The 14,613-nt window shown below is 50.0% G+C and overlaps 1 protein-coding gene and 1 long non-coding RNA gene across 2 annotated transcripts in view; one reads left to right on the top strand and one right to left on the bottom strand.

Annotated features, from left to right (window-relative positions):
- MYO1D (myosin ID) overlaps positions 1-14,613 on the top strand; it is a 363,696-nt gene that overhangs the window by 327,050 nt on the left and 22,033 nt on the right. The window lies entirely within an intron of this gene.
- Positions 1-14,613, bottom strand: part of LOC138447241 (uncharacterized) — a 94,174-nt gene that overhangs the window by 77,105 nt on the left and 2,456 nt on the right. The window contains exon 2 of the long non-coding RNA XR_011259749.1: positions 7,111-7,198. This is a non-coding gene — a long non-coding RNA (uncharacterized lncRNA). The remainder of the gene's footprint in view (positions 1-7,110; positions 7,199-14,613) is intronic.

Genomic DNA, 14,613 nt, shown 5'->3' on the forward strand with positions numbered 1-14,613 from the left:
TTAGCGGTCCAGTGGTTAAGATGCTGTGCTTCCACTGCAGGGAGCATGGGTTTGATCCCTGGCTGGGGAGCTAAGATCTCACATGCTGCACAGTGCAACCAAAAAATTAGTTAATTAAAATAAAATTTGAAAATAATAAAGTTGTGTAGAGGTTCCAGAGAAGACAGATCCTGTCTGGTTGAAAGAAAAAAGATGGAGATCAGAAAGGGATTCCAAGAAAGATTCACATTTTTATCATTCCTTGTCTATGATACTTGTTTCCAAGAACTGCCTTCTCCAGGCTTAAGCCGGAAGTTGTCCATGGAACTCTCATAATGGAGCCAGGGATGGTGCAGGGCAGGGCTTTGAGAGTCTTCTTACGCTACAGGAGCATGATGGATTAGATACCATGCCACAGCAGATCGGTTCTTTGGTGATGACGTTTTGCAGCCACATAATGATATGGCCATTAAGAGCAAATGTAAGCTTTCCATCTAGTGACCTTGAAGATAGTACAAGGTTGTGATTCCTGATGCTGCAGTTGAAACATGAATTTTTCCTGTTCAGTAAGCAAACAGCATGGAAAATAATAAGTGGTAGTTAATGTTCTAGTTGAAATGTTGTCCCAGTCATTCTTGTCCACCTTTCAGCGTTGTTTCCTGTGTATATTTTGAATCCACTTCCCATGCTGGTCATGCTCGTCAGGTGTTAGAATGATCTAGCCCGACCCTCATTGAATGCGTCTCCTGGTATTCATCATGGTGCATGCACATGGCCTTTTTGTTTGATTAATACAGGAGGTTGTTAGTGCTGAGCCAGGTTTACAAAACTGGGGATTGATATCTCCAAATGGTGAGCTGAACTCATGTGTTTCAGGAGAAGCAATGACCTTTGTAGAATCTTTCTCCAACATTCTTACTCGCCCTTCATCAAGGTTTATTTAATATGTCTGTATGAGCTTGCTCTATAGATTAGAACTCTTTCAGATGAAGCAGCTGTTTTAAACCCAAAATCGAATATCCTGAAAGGAACTCACAGAGTTGTAGGACCCTGGGCGCTTAAGCACTTGAAGCAAGACCCTTTTTCTTGCCCATAATCAGACTTGCTCTCCTCCCCAGAGTCTCTGTGTGTTGGCCTCATTCTGTCTTACTACAGGCTTCTTCCACACAGGGGACATCGTGGCCATGGGCAGTGGCAGGCTTGTATTGTGCCAGCAGAGCAACCTGAAAGGAAGGGAAAATCTTTCCTGCTTCAAAATCTATGAAAACGCCTCTGATTGGTCCACCCTGAATCACATGACCTCTGCTCAGGCTCCAGCCCTGAGGCTGGAGTGTGTGGTCCTGGCATGGGCAACTCTGCCTGTGGCTGGTGTTGGGGTGAATCAGTTCTCTAGAAGGAGGCAGACAAAAATCAATGTTGGCTGTACTTAATATCAAGATGGTCTTTTCTCTTGAATAATGTGTCTCATTGTTGTCCCAGAGTATCCTGATGAGTCATAATGAAATTATTATATTCTTGGAATTAAGCTAACAGTCTGTATTTTTTTCTACCCCTCAGAGTGTAAGTTTTTATATTTCCTTATGCTGTATATTGTATCTTGAGGCACAATCGCTGTAGCTTTAAGAGTGCTTTCTCATACATTATCTCGTTCAATTGTTTAAATAAGCCAAGCCATTGGTAATTACGTTAAATCTACTTTGCAGATGGACTCAAAGACTTAAACCCCAAGATCACAGAGGCATAGAACTGAGGGCTCGACGAGCACAGATCCTCTGGCCCCTTTGCTAGTTTCTGCTGGGTTCAGTGCTGTAAGACGTGTCACCTGCGTCTTTGCTTGGTTTGGCTTTTTTTCTTTTTTCACTTGGCTGTGCTGAGTCTTAGTTGCAGCACGCAAGCTCTTAATTGCAGCATGTGGGATCTAGTTCTCTGACCAGGGATCACAGAGTCTTACCCACTGGAAGTGAAAGTGAACATGGAAGCATTAGTCGCTCAGTCATGTTGGACTCTTTACCACCCTATGGACCATAGCCCACCAGGCTCCTCTATGCATGGAATTCTCCAGGCAAGAATACTGGAGTGGGTTGTCATTTCCTCCTCCAGGGGAGCTTCCAAACCCAAGGATTGAAGCCAGGTCTCCTGTATTGCAGGCCAGTTCTTGACTGTCTGAGCCACCAGGGAAGCCCCCTTAGCTACTGGACCACCAGGGAAGTCCCTGGTTTGGCTCTTCTTATTTGTATTTGTTTCTGCCTGGAGAATAGAAACTGTGCTATCTACAGCTGGCCCTTCAACAACATAGGGCTGGGGTACAACCCTCCACACAGTCAAAAATCCAGGTGGGTGTAACTTACAGTCGGCCTTCCATATACTTTGTTCCTCTGTATCCACGATTCAACCAGTCTCAGATGGTATAGTCCTGCCGTATTTTCTTTGGAAAATAATCCATGTATAAGTGGACCTGCGCAGTTCAAACACGTGTTGTTCAAGGGTCCGCTGTTCCTTCCCTGCAAACCTGTATGCAACCTCCTCTAATGCTGTGGACACTGCTTGCTTAGTAAGTGGCACTGAGTCAAGTGTTGAACATATTGTTGTTCAAGTGTTGGTATAGCCGGGAGCCTGGGCCTATGGGACCAGTCACAGTGAGGGGACTGGTCCCCACGCCTGTTGAGCCGTGGGAAGTCTACACAGGGCCTCCTCTGCGGCCTGGAGCAGCTCTCATAGGAGAGCTTCTGGCATCGCTGCTCAGACCACGGAGAGAGTGGCCTTCTCTCACCTCCCACGCCCCTTCGTTTTCCCTAGGTGGGACCACAGAAATGCCTTAACCTCCTAAGCCAGAAGCTGTTCCTTAAGCTGAATGGCAGCCACCCACCCTACCCCAAATGCCACAGCAGCCCAAAGATCCCGCCCACCCACCACCAGGGCTGGCCGCATCCACACAGCACACCCAGTGGTCGATACCCTGTAGTCCTCTTTTTAAAACTAAATCACCGACTCAGCTCAGTGCCCTGTGATGACCTAGAGGAGCAGGATGGGGGGTGGGGTGGAAGGGAGGCTCAAGAGGGAGGGGATGTAGGTGTACACATGGCTGGTTCACTCTGTTGTGCAGTAGAAACTGATACATTATAAAGCAATTATACTCCAGTAAAATAAAATGATAAATAACTCACTCACCTAGGAGGATAATATATCCCTAGGGAAGAGTTTGGGGACAGAACAGAAAAAGGGTCAGGCCTGCCTTTTCCCCTTATTCTTCCTGAGGAAGCACCTTCTCAGAGCTGCAGGCAGGACCTCCTTTCCCTTGTTCTGGGGGGCATGATCTTCTCCCTTCTGTCCAGGATGCTTGCACTTCAAAGGGAAGCCTCTCCTCACTGCCTTTGGCTTCCCCTCATGTCTCCATCGTGCATCTGTGATGCCTTCCCGGCCCTCCCCGACTAAGCTGGCGGAGATGGTCTCACACTTTTTTTCAGCTGGCAGCTGCCTGTTCCAGTTTGCAGTGAATTAACTCTAGAGATAGTGTAACACCACAAAGCTAGATACAAGCAGTTGCTCATTCAAATCCAGGAGAGAGGTGTGTTTGTTCAGAATTCTGATACAGGCTCCACGTAGTGAATATAATACTGTGACATGCTTGTTGTTCTCTCTACTGGCCCCACCCTATAATGCTTGTTGGAAGAGTCAGAAGTCTCATCAAATGGCATATTACCTAGACTGTAGCTTAGCTTCTCCTTGCTGCTTTGATAAATAACCATAGACTTGGTGGCTTAAACAGCAGAAATGCGTTTTCCCAAGTGCTGCCGGCCAGCAGTGCAAAATTAGTATCACTGATACAATTCTGACCCAAACTTAGAGGGTCAGCAGGATTGTGCTCCTCCCAGAGACTCTAAGGAAGAATCCGCTCCTTGCCTCCTCCAGCTTCTGGGGCTGCCAGCATCCCTTGGTTTGTGGCCACATCATTCCAGTCTCTGGGGTTTCCCAGGTGGTGCTGGCAGTAAAGAACCCACCTGCTAATGAAGGAGATGCAAGAGAAACAGGTTCAATCTCTGGGTCAGGAAGATCCCCTGAAGGAGGAAATGGCAACCCACTCCACTTTCTTGCTGGGACAACCCCATGGACAAAGAGGAGCCTGGCAGACTACAGTCCATAGGGTCGCAAAGAGTCTGACATGACTGAGCATCTGAGCACATTTGTCTCTGCCTCCCCGGTCACATCGCCTTCTCTCCTGTCCATGTCAAATCTCCCCCTGCCTCCCCCTTAAAAGAACGCTTGTGGGATTTCCCCGGCAGTCCAGGGGTTAAGACTTTGCCTTCCAGGGGTGCAGGTTCAATCCCTGGTCGGGGAGCCAAGATCCCACATGCCTCGTGGCCAAAAATATAGAACAGAAACAATATTATAACAAATTCAGCAAAGACTTTTAAAATGGTCCCCGTCAAAAAAAAAAAAATCTTAAAAAAGAACACTTGTGATTGCTTTTAAAATCCACCTGGATAATTCAGGATACTCTCCCCATCTCAGGAGCCTTATGTAATCACAGCTGTAGTGTCCTTGTTTTGCCATATAATGTAACATTCACAGGTCCCAGGGGTCGGGGTGTGGATATCTTTTGCGGAGCCATCCTTCGGCTTGCCCTCCTGCCCACCCCCATAATTCCCACACCCCTGCGCCAGGTTCTACAGGGTTCACCACCTTGCCTTTCAACTTCCTCCTGAAGCTGAGGAGACCAGCTTCCCAGACCACCCTGTGCCTTCTGTCTTCTTACTTTCTGCCACCTGCAGTAGCCACAGGGCCGTGGGTGTCTTGCTGCCAGCCCTCCAGAGGGCAGAAGACATTAAACATTTCCTCCTATCAGGCCACCCTCTTCCCCTAAACCACTGGCTGGTGGGGCAGGACAGGCACACGCCTTAAACTGGGGAAGACCCCCCAACAGGTCAGATTTGATGCCGTGAGAACCAAGCTGTTTCGCTTTTGCTTGGATTCATCTTGTGCAGGAAAACGTCTTGCCTCTGCCTGTCTGCCGGGGCATCTCTAGAATGTCAAGTCAGTGAGGGTAAGAAGCAGATCTGTGGCTCCTGGTCCACGGTGCCTGGCAGTATCTCGACAGACTAGATACCCAGGCCCCACCCATCTTGCCCACACCCCTCCGAGAGCCCACGGGCCCTCCCTGCGGTGGTGGGCCTCTGCCAGCAGTTATCTCACCAGCATGCAGGGCGGATCTGGTGACACCAGACACAGCCGCAGATGCCACTAGTGTCATTCTGAAGCCCTACGTTTGCATGGAAGTCTTGTTCCTATGGCCTTTTTGCAGGCAAAAAGTTGAATCCCATGCCAAATCCTGTGTTGCGGTTCCAAGAGTCGTGCGCTGTTGCCATAAAGACCGTGTATACTGCTTCGTAAAAATTATCATTTGATGGTGAGGGCTGGGGAAAGACAGCCATTGTGGAAGGATGAAAACCAGTACTGTGAAAAGTCGTCGTAGAGAAGCTGTGTGGTCCTGTTGATAATCGCTGCCCCTGGCGTCGGTTCCTATCTGCTGGGAGCAGAAGGGTGGGGCGGGGAGGAGAGGAGACCTTCGTGGGGACTGTATTTGGGAGAACACTGCCTCTCCACTGTAAGGATGCTCTTGAAAGGAACGGAAAACAGTTCCACGTGATCAGTCAGAGCTGTTTTGGGGAGTTTTGTGTTTTTTGTTTTTTTGGTTGAAAACCTGTGGTATCTCCCTGTCAAGAACCATGCCTTGAAAATAGGGCTCCAAACTTACCAGCCCACAAAAAAAGAAGGCTTCATGAAAGAATGATGAGGAGACCCAGGCAAAGTTTCTAGCTCCTACCAATTACCCAGCCCACATTTCCACTTTCCCTTGATGTGTTTCCCTCAGACACAGACACTACCCAGGCGTCGACAGCATCACATTTCATCCCCATAAATACATTTGAAGGTTTTTATTTTTTCAAACTCAGAACCAACAAAGGATTTCATTTGAATAGATAGGGTTAGAGAACTTGATTTGAGGAACAAAGAGTTTGATACGATCTAAAAAAATAAACAGGAGGGGAGAAAAAAAAGAGGCAGTTTTTGATGAGTCTGAAATATTATTCAGCAAATACTTAACAGAGCTCCTACTATGTGCTGGGCCAGACACTGGGCTGGGAAGTGGAGACACAGCAGCAGTAAACCAGACCCTGACCCTACCTAGGAGATTGCAGTCTAACGGGGCCGGGGTGGTGAGTGCGGGCGGGGGGCGGGGGCGGCGTGTACTGGATGAGGAAACAGACGATTACAGTCTAACAGTTTAAGTACATAGAGAGACAACCCTGCCTTGAAGGATCGGAGAAGACTCCCAAAAGATATGCTGATGTCGAGACGCAAATGACAAATAGAAGTTGGTCTGGGGATTTCCCTGGGTGGTCCAGTGGTTAAGAGTCCGCCTTCCAAGGCAGGGAACGGAGGTTTCGTCCCTGGTCGGGGAACTAAGATCCCACATGCTGTGGGGCAACTAAGCCCGAGTACCACAACTGCTGAGCCCGCGAGAGCCGGTGCACGCAACTAGAGTAAGGCACACACCACAACGAAGATCCCGCATGCCGCAGCTAAGACCCAAGGCAGCCAAGTGAATAGATACGGTTTTGAAAAAAAGAAGCTGGTCTGGAAAACGGACCAAGGGCCTTCCAGGTGGGAACAGTGTGTACAAAAGGCCTGAAGCCAAAAGCGCCACGGCAGAGGGGTGTATGTGGGTGGGCTAAGAGACGAGTAGCTGCCTGACCCAGAGACAGGGAGGTAAGCACGGGGGTGGGAGGAGGTGGAGAAGAGAGCGTGAGAAGCAGGCAGAAGCATGTGTCCAGTGCAGCTGAATAACCCAGCCTCCTGTACGTTTCAGTGGCTATCACTGAAAGCAGGCTCCTCCCGGCCCAGCAAGCTGCCTCATCCTCCCCGCTTTCTTCCTGAGACCCCCAAGAGACCACGGCCCCCATTTCTCAAATTGGAAAGCTGGGGGAGGGGTGGGCTTAAGGAAACTGTCAGAACCAGAGCCCACCACCCTGTCTCTCATCCGAGACCCCAGAGTTCTGGGGCAGAGAAATTTCAGTCCTGGAAGCTGAACTACAGCTTCCCTTCTAGCAGGGTTCTGGATTCAACACTCACCTGGAGCAGGTGCTAAGATAGTGATGCACACAGCTCAGGCGTCACACCTACAACTCCAGGGGGTTGGTGGGGGAGTTCTCGAGATCACCTGAAAAAGACACAGGGAATTTTAGAGAGCACCTGACGAGAAATTCAAGTAACACTGACTGGAAATCCACCCACGGCAGCTGCTCTCCCCAGCTGCATGCCATGTGGTGACCACGTTCGAACAGTTTTGACTCAATGAGGCTAAAAATAACCAGGAATGTAAAACCCTCAGGAGTCAGGTCTCTAAATGAGCTAGCCCGAGAAATCCACAGGGGGAAGGGGAAGGGGAGAGAGGGGAGGTTTGTCTTTGGGCCACTGGATCAGTGGTCAGAAGAGTTATCACCTGAGTGGTTGAAGTAACACTCTTAGACCCTGAGGACCTTGCCATTTCCCTTCCAGATCAGTGCGTTGAACATTGTGGTACCCACTTCACAGATGGTGAAAAACATATGGCTCCCCCACCCCTGCCGTCCTGCCCCGAACCCTTTCAGACTGAGGCTTGCTAATCTCAGCTCTAGTCCAGGGGACTTCCTATGGAAAATGAAAGTAATGAATGCACAGATAAGTAACTTCCTCCTCATTCCCATCCTCCACCTCGGGCCCCCGGTAGCGTTGAGAGAGCTTGTGCGGCTCTGCTAAGAAGCAACCCTTTTTTTTCAGTTGTGAAACTGAGACTGGGACTTTCTCACCAGTGGAGGAAAGAGTAAGGTGACATCAGAAGGAAGCACGCTTCACCAGAGACAGAAGCAAAAGGATGCTTTTTTTTTATCGTGGGAAATTCAAAAAGATATAGATACTCATTTACTCAAAGAAAATAGATATGCTTTTCCATGCAGAGAAACCACCCATAAATATTTTTTACTGCACTTTTCTGGTAAGAAAAAATGAAGTTGGCCCTGGTTGTGTTAGCTCCGTGGTCTTCATAATAATAGTAACCCTTATGGAGCGTTTATGCTCCGTGCACTGCTGAGAAAGTTCTTGGCCACTGATCACGATTTTTTGATCTTCACAAAAATCTACATGCGGGGTGATACCACTCTTCTCCCCATCTCATGATGGAGGAAACTGAGGGCTGGACAGGTTTAGAAGTTTGCCCCCAGGCACGCGACCTGTCAGTGGAGTAGTTATTCGTTCCCACCAGACTCACTGAAGAACTGGTCCTCTGAATAGTTCAGTTCCCCAGCCTCTGGGCCGAGGATTTCCTGTCAGATCAGCGGCAGCATTAGACTAGAAATAAAGTGCACAGTAAATACAGTGGCCCTGAATCATCCCGAAACCCTCCTCCCTGCACCCATGGGGAAACTGTCTTCCACGAAACCAGTCCGAAGGACGAGGACCGCTGCTTTAGTTCACTGCCTCCGGTTTTACTGTTTTGTCACAAAGACGAAATGGACCGATTTTTAGGATCTTCTCAATTTCCTGTGAAGACTTTTTCTGTTTTGCATTTGCATTGTGCGCTTTCTTTATTGGTGAGACTTGGTATTTCTGCCCTTTCCTTGCCTCTCTTAAAGTAGATGAATGGACGCCAAGTTGGAAACCTGACGTCTAGGTGTCAGTTTCACTTCCGCCGCCACCTACTAAGTGATCTCACCCAGTTCACGGCCTCTTTGGGCCCAGCTCCTTATCCGGAAAATGAAGCTGTAAGAGTCTAATGAAGGGCTACTCCTGTACTGAATACCCCCCATTGTCTTTCCTCTCACCCCTCCTGTCTGTCCATGCCCTCATCTCTCTTCTTTCCTTCTCATCCTGGCCACTAGCAAGCCCTCAGGCCCTCTGTCTTCTGCAGCTTTAGTCCTCTGTCTTATAAATGGCGGGGATGCAGGGGACGTGGTGTGAGAGCACATCCTTGTCAAGAGGTCTGGGGACTCGGATCATAAGGGGATGGATGAGCAGGATGATGTAACTCAGTGGAAGACACGGGTGGAGTTGGCCCTCCTCAAAAGTCTAGGATAAATCAGTCTTGGCTTTGGGACCTCTCCACCTCTGCTCTAGCTTTCCCTTGGTCTCCCGTCACTGGTGTCCTCACCCTGCCCCTTGGCTTCATACCCCAGTGCCCTTTGTACCAGTTCATCCCGTCCCGCTCCCGTCTCGCCCCATCTTACATCACGTGGTACTTGTTCTGTATGCCTTTCCTCAGGACTCTGCTCTGTTTAGCAAACGGTATGTCTCATCTTCCTAATGCATTTACCCAGCATTATCCCTTCCAAGCACTGTAATGCTCTAACTCATCTTAAGAAGCATCTAAAAAAATAAGAAGGGCTTCAAGAGATTAGAGTGGTTTGGGGCAGAATTCCTTTATTCTGATCATCAATGAGGCACCGACTTTTGATCCAGAGGTTTTCTAGCCCTGAATCCAGTGCTTTCCACTCATGAATAGGAGACAACAACAGGCCTCCTGTGGTGAGATGGGAATTGGGATGGCAAGTAGAGGGTTACCACATTATGAATATGTGAAACAGTTCAGGGAAACTGCGATATAGTTAATCCGGGCTGGCTGGTTAGAATTCGAGGACAAAGAAGCAATCACGAGCCACGTCTCAGCCGATTAAGGTTCTCCCAAATCATTTAAAATTATTGGTCGTTCATTTCACTAGTATCTGTATTTAATACTTAATACTCCTGGAAGCACCAGCCACTGAGCAAAGGAGCAACTTATAGGAGGCTGTGAAAATTCCTCTTCCTTTAACTTCCTCAGAGTTCTTTGCAGTTTGCTGATGATTGCGTGGGAACCTGTGGGCCTTTATCACACAGAGTCGGCCTCTAAAGGGAGACTGCTCTAACGTCCGCCAGCAGAGCACTCCTTTTAGACTGCAGAAACGGCGTGCACCGCCTGGGCCTTCGCATCCCTATTTTAGGTGTGTTTCTAAGGAGTAGGTTGGTTGTCATGGTTTGGAAGAACTTCTCCACCGTCAGGATGCTGTAACACTAGGGGGAGGCACGGCCCATCTGTCTCTAAGGGAGAGGTCTGGAGGAAATAAATAGCCTTCTGGCTGGAATATTCTAGATGTCTCCCTGCTTAAGCAGCCCTCAAGGTCAGAGCCCCTCTCAAGGCCCCAGCTCTAGAATTTGGTCTTTTTGGGCAGTCCTCTGAATGCTGCGTTGTCAGTAGGCCTTACTGAGCCAAGGGGGCTCATTCCCCACTCTGTGTTCTCAGCTTCTTAGTCCTTCCGTCCCCTGTTTATTCTCCACCTGCCTGGAAGATGAGCTTTGCCCCCATCTTTGACGATAGTCATCTCAGAATTCTGGGATGCAGGAATGATCGCAGTCTGCATTTACTATTTTTATTCACGATGTTTCTGTCCTGGCTGTGGCAAGATCTGGTTGAGAAGTCCCCTACCCTACCCTGGGATACCAAGAGCGGCATCTAAGATTATCACCAAGTACTGAGGACTCTTGGAATAGACACAGTGCCTGTCCAGATACACGGACCCAGGTCTGTAGGTCAGGAAGGGGCGCTCTGTTCAGCTGGAGATGGTGGTGCCCTCTCGTTCCTGGGAATCGCAGAGTGGCTGGGAGCCAGCTCCTGCCAGCCCACGCCAGCCTGTCACATGCCTGTTATTAATCAGCATCCTTATTTTCTCACCAAGTGTCATGCTCCAAACCCAGGCAAGATGTGTCATACAGGGGAGACTTCACCTGGTGGATAAGAAGCCATATGTCCCTGCCCACACTTTGCTGAGTTTTCCAAACCTTCCCAGCCACACCCGTGGGTCTTTGTTTGCCTTCATGGCGGGGCTTCCCGGATGCTTCTGGGCCTGGTCCCTGTCACACGCAGAAGGCTGGTGTTGGGAAGCCTTCTCTGCAGATGGTCCCGTGTGCCAGTGGCCAGGGCATCGCCCTTGTCTGGGGTGTGGCGAGTCCATGGTGGGCTCAGCAGTTGCCAAAATGATTAAGGCCAATTTCTGACCTCAGGTTACAGTTTCATGAGCTTTTCCCTGTTTGTGTTGAAATACAGTTTGAGAGAGAATACCATAGGGTGGAATTTCAAGTGCCAAAAAAAAAAAAAGTACAGATTGATTTTCTTTTTCTGGAGCAGGAAAATTGTCACATGTGGCAGATTGCTGCAGGGTGGTTCCCGTGGGCCTGGGTCTTCAGGGTTTCCACTAATCCTATTTCACCCCTATCTTCACGGTAGCCCATCCTCCTCCCCTTCAACTATTTCTAGCTAATTCATAGCCCTGGTTTAAAAAATAAATAAATAAGTGAAGGCAAGAAAGAAAGCAAGCCTGTTTGCCCAGATATTCCGTTTCTTGATGCTTTTTGTCCTAGGCCAGTCACACGCCCTTCTAACCCAAATCCCCATTCCCATTCCCTTTCGGCAGTCCGGTGAGCTCACCAATATGCCAGCAGATGATCTAAGCTCCAAATCATCACCTTCTCTAGAAAAACAAACAAACAAACAAAAACAGCCGGAAGGAGGGAGGGCGGATGGGAGGGTGGGGGCACGGTAAATGATGCGTATAGCTACAGCTAAAAGGGGACCCCGCGCCGCCTGGGCCCTCGGCGGGTGGGCGTGTGTGTGTGTGTGTGTGTGTGTGTGTGCACGCGCGCGCACATTTTCCACCCACTGGCCCCAGCACGCGCGCGCGCACACAAACACACACACACACACACCCCACCACCCCCCCCCCACCCAACCCGCCCTGGGCAGGCGGCGGCATTTTAATGTCAGATGGAATCGCTAAGCCCGCGTTGCCATGGCGACCGCGGGAGCGGCGGAGCTAAAAGCGGCAGCCGGGCCGCCGCCTCCCCCGCCGCAGCCCACCCGGCGGTGCAGATTCCCTTTGTCTCGCTAGCTCCCCGCATCCTCCTTCCCCCCACGCCGCCCCCCCGTCTCCCCTCTTCCCTTCGTCTGCCTTTTCCCTCCCCCTTTCTGTCCTGCCTCCCCTCCCCCTTCTGCCCTGCCCCCACGCTCCCTGGCCCCAGCCCTCCCGGAACAGCCGCAGGTTAGGGACCCCTGGACTCAGCGCCCCCCGCAGGTGCCTGATCAAGCCGGCAGCTCCCCTCACCCGGCGGCATAGACAGGCCCGGAACCGTCTGTTATTACCGGGGACCTTAATGCCTCACTAGCCTTTTCAAAAGAGGACGAAGAGAACAGAAACTGCTGTTTTTCCCGCACCTGAATGGATGCCCTTCAGCTCGTGGTCTGTCTGTCTGGCCCGGCCCGTGGCCCGCTGTGGTCACCCTGGCAGGAGAGGACCGCCCCGGGCCCCCACCCCACCGCTCCCCAGAGGGACTGAATCTCACCGTCATGGAAACGCACTTGCCTCACCCCCCTAGGCCTCAAATAACTCCTGTCTAGATGCGGTTTTGCTCCCCAGAGCAGAATTACCAGGGCTTCCAGAAGATGAACTCTTGACTGGGGTTGGGGGGTGCCGTTAGCATCCACATAAGCTGATAAGGAAGGGTGCTGAGGCATAGTAAGGATCCCCAGCCCAGAACCCTTCTGTTGTCCCTCTGTCTTGAGGCAACATAGCAGCCGGGAATGGCACTGGCTGGAAATGTCAGACTGGCTCATGATGCAACTGACGCCCTCGTCTTCAAGGGAAAAAGAAAAGATTGGTGCTACGCTATTGGAGTGTCCGTAAGAAGGACACACCATGGTCTAACCAAATTTGTTAAGAAAAAAAAGAAAAAAAGAATTTTCTAGACACCACCTGTATCCAATAGATAGTTAGGTATTGGGTTTAACGGGATATTTTGGAATGACTTTTCCCATGTTCTGAAGGTCACACCTAACATGTAAATGACAAGACCCTGATTAACAGCCAGAAACCTTGGGCCACTCTCACCAGGGTTGAGAGTCAGTGGCACTCCAGTACCATCTTGCTTCCATCACACACCTTCACTATCATTCCCACATCTGAACTGAAAAGTGTGCCTTTCAGGTGGTTAAAGGCAAGGGTTTTGCTTTCAAGTCAGCCCTCAGTGATATGTATGGATATGTATATATCGGCTGCCTGTACACAGAACAATGCCTGCACTGATACACCGTGAGACTGTGAGTACTACTAGGGAAGTCTTCCCTAATTCCCCCAAGAGTAGATGAGACCAGAGTAGGGTCCCACCATGTGATTCCAAAGCATTCTGCACTTTTTACATTCAGAGCGCTTCCCAGGATTAGGGATAAACAGTGATGAGTGGGTGATTCTTGTTTATGTACGTCTCCACACCAGACTATAAGCTTGGTGAGGGAAGGAACAGCACCTATCTTTCACGTACATCCCTTATCTTCAGGGGCCAGCACACAGGCAGGATTTAGTACACATCTGTTGAATAAAGAAAGAGTTGAGAAGTGGGCCAGAAAGAGGTGCTGTCAGTGATGGGGACTGAGGCTGTCCAGAGGGTGAGCCCGGGGTACCAGGAGGGGTCCCATCTCCATCATCTCTTGTGAGCTTAGTGACCCTCCAGAGGCTCCATCTTCCCTGCACAAAGTACCTCTAGGAGGCTGTCCTAAATAATTCTTGTGTATCTGGAATATGTCTGAAACTTCTCATAATAAAAAGCTTGATGAATCAGTTAAATCATAAATGAGGGGAACTCTGTCATTTCCCAAGCCAGCCCTGAGCAGGTGACTGAAGCCCTGACCCAAGGCAAGGCCAGGCCGCCCTTCTCCCGGTGCTTCCCAAGGAAGATGAGGTGGTGGTGCTCTGAGGCAGGGGCGTGCAGGAAAACCACCCAGGGCCTTAAGACACCAACATCCAGGACTTCCCTGGTGGTCCAGCAGTTAAGAATCCACATGCCAACACAGAGGACCCAGGTTCGATCCCTGGCTCGTGAAGATCCCACATGCCAGGGGGCAACTGAGTCTGTGCCCCACAACTACTGAAGTCCGTGTGCCCTGGAGGCCATGCTCCGCAGCAAGAGAAGCCAGCACACTGCAAGGTGGAGAGTAGCCCCTGCTCGCCACAACTAGAGAACGCCTTCCACAGGAATGAAGGCCCTGCACAGCCAGAAATCAATAAAAACGGAGAAAAACACCAACGTCCAGGGGCCCACAAGCAGGCTAGCTGATCAGAGCCTCTTGGAGCAAGGACTGACGATTCACGTGCTCAATCACTTGTGGCTCTGTGGGACCCCAGAAATGCAGGCAAGAAGAGGCAGGAACACTTACACTCACCAAACCCAGAGATTCGATTTCAGCTGTCAAGCTGATGCTGGTGCACTTTGGGCTGAACAAAGAGATGACTGACTGTAGCCCACTTCCGGTTGTTTCACCACTGTTCACAGAACCTCTCTTTGCCTTAAAAAGCCCACAGGTCCACTCCTTTGACAGTCGTTTAAAAGAAATCTGTAACTGTCTAATCAGGGCATGAACCATTTTTCAGACTTGCCCAGGCAGCAGTGACCTAAATATTGCTCAGGGTGTCTGACTTCCAGCCCCAGAGGAAGAGCATATTTGGTTTGTTTTTATGCTGATGAAGTTGAGCCAGTAATTCAAGGTCCCCATGAGGGATGGCTGAATCACTGGATGCT

This window comes from Ovis canadensis, chromosome 11 (assembly GCF_042477335.2).
Source record: "Ovis canadensis isolate MfBH-ARS-UI-01 breed Bighorn chromosome 11, ARS-UI_OviCan_v2, whole genome shotgun sequence".
Taxonomy (NCBI): Eukaryota; Metazoa; Chordata; class Mammalia; order Artiodactyla; family Bovidae; genus Ovis; species Ovis canadensis.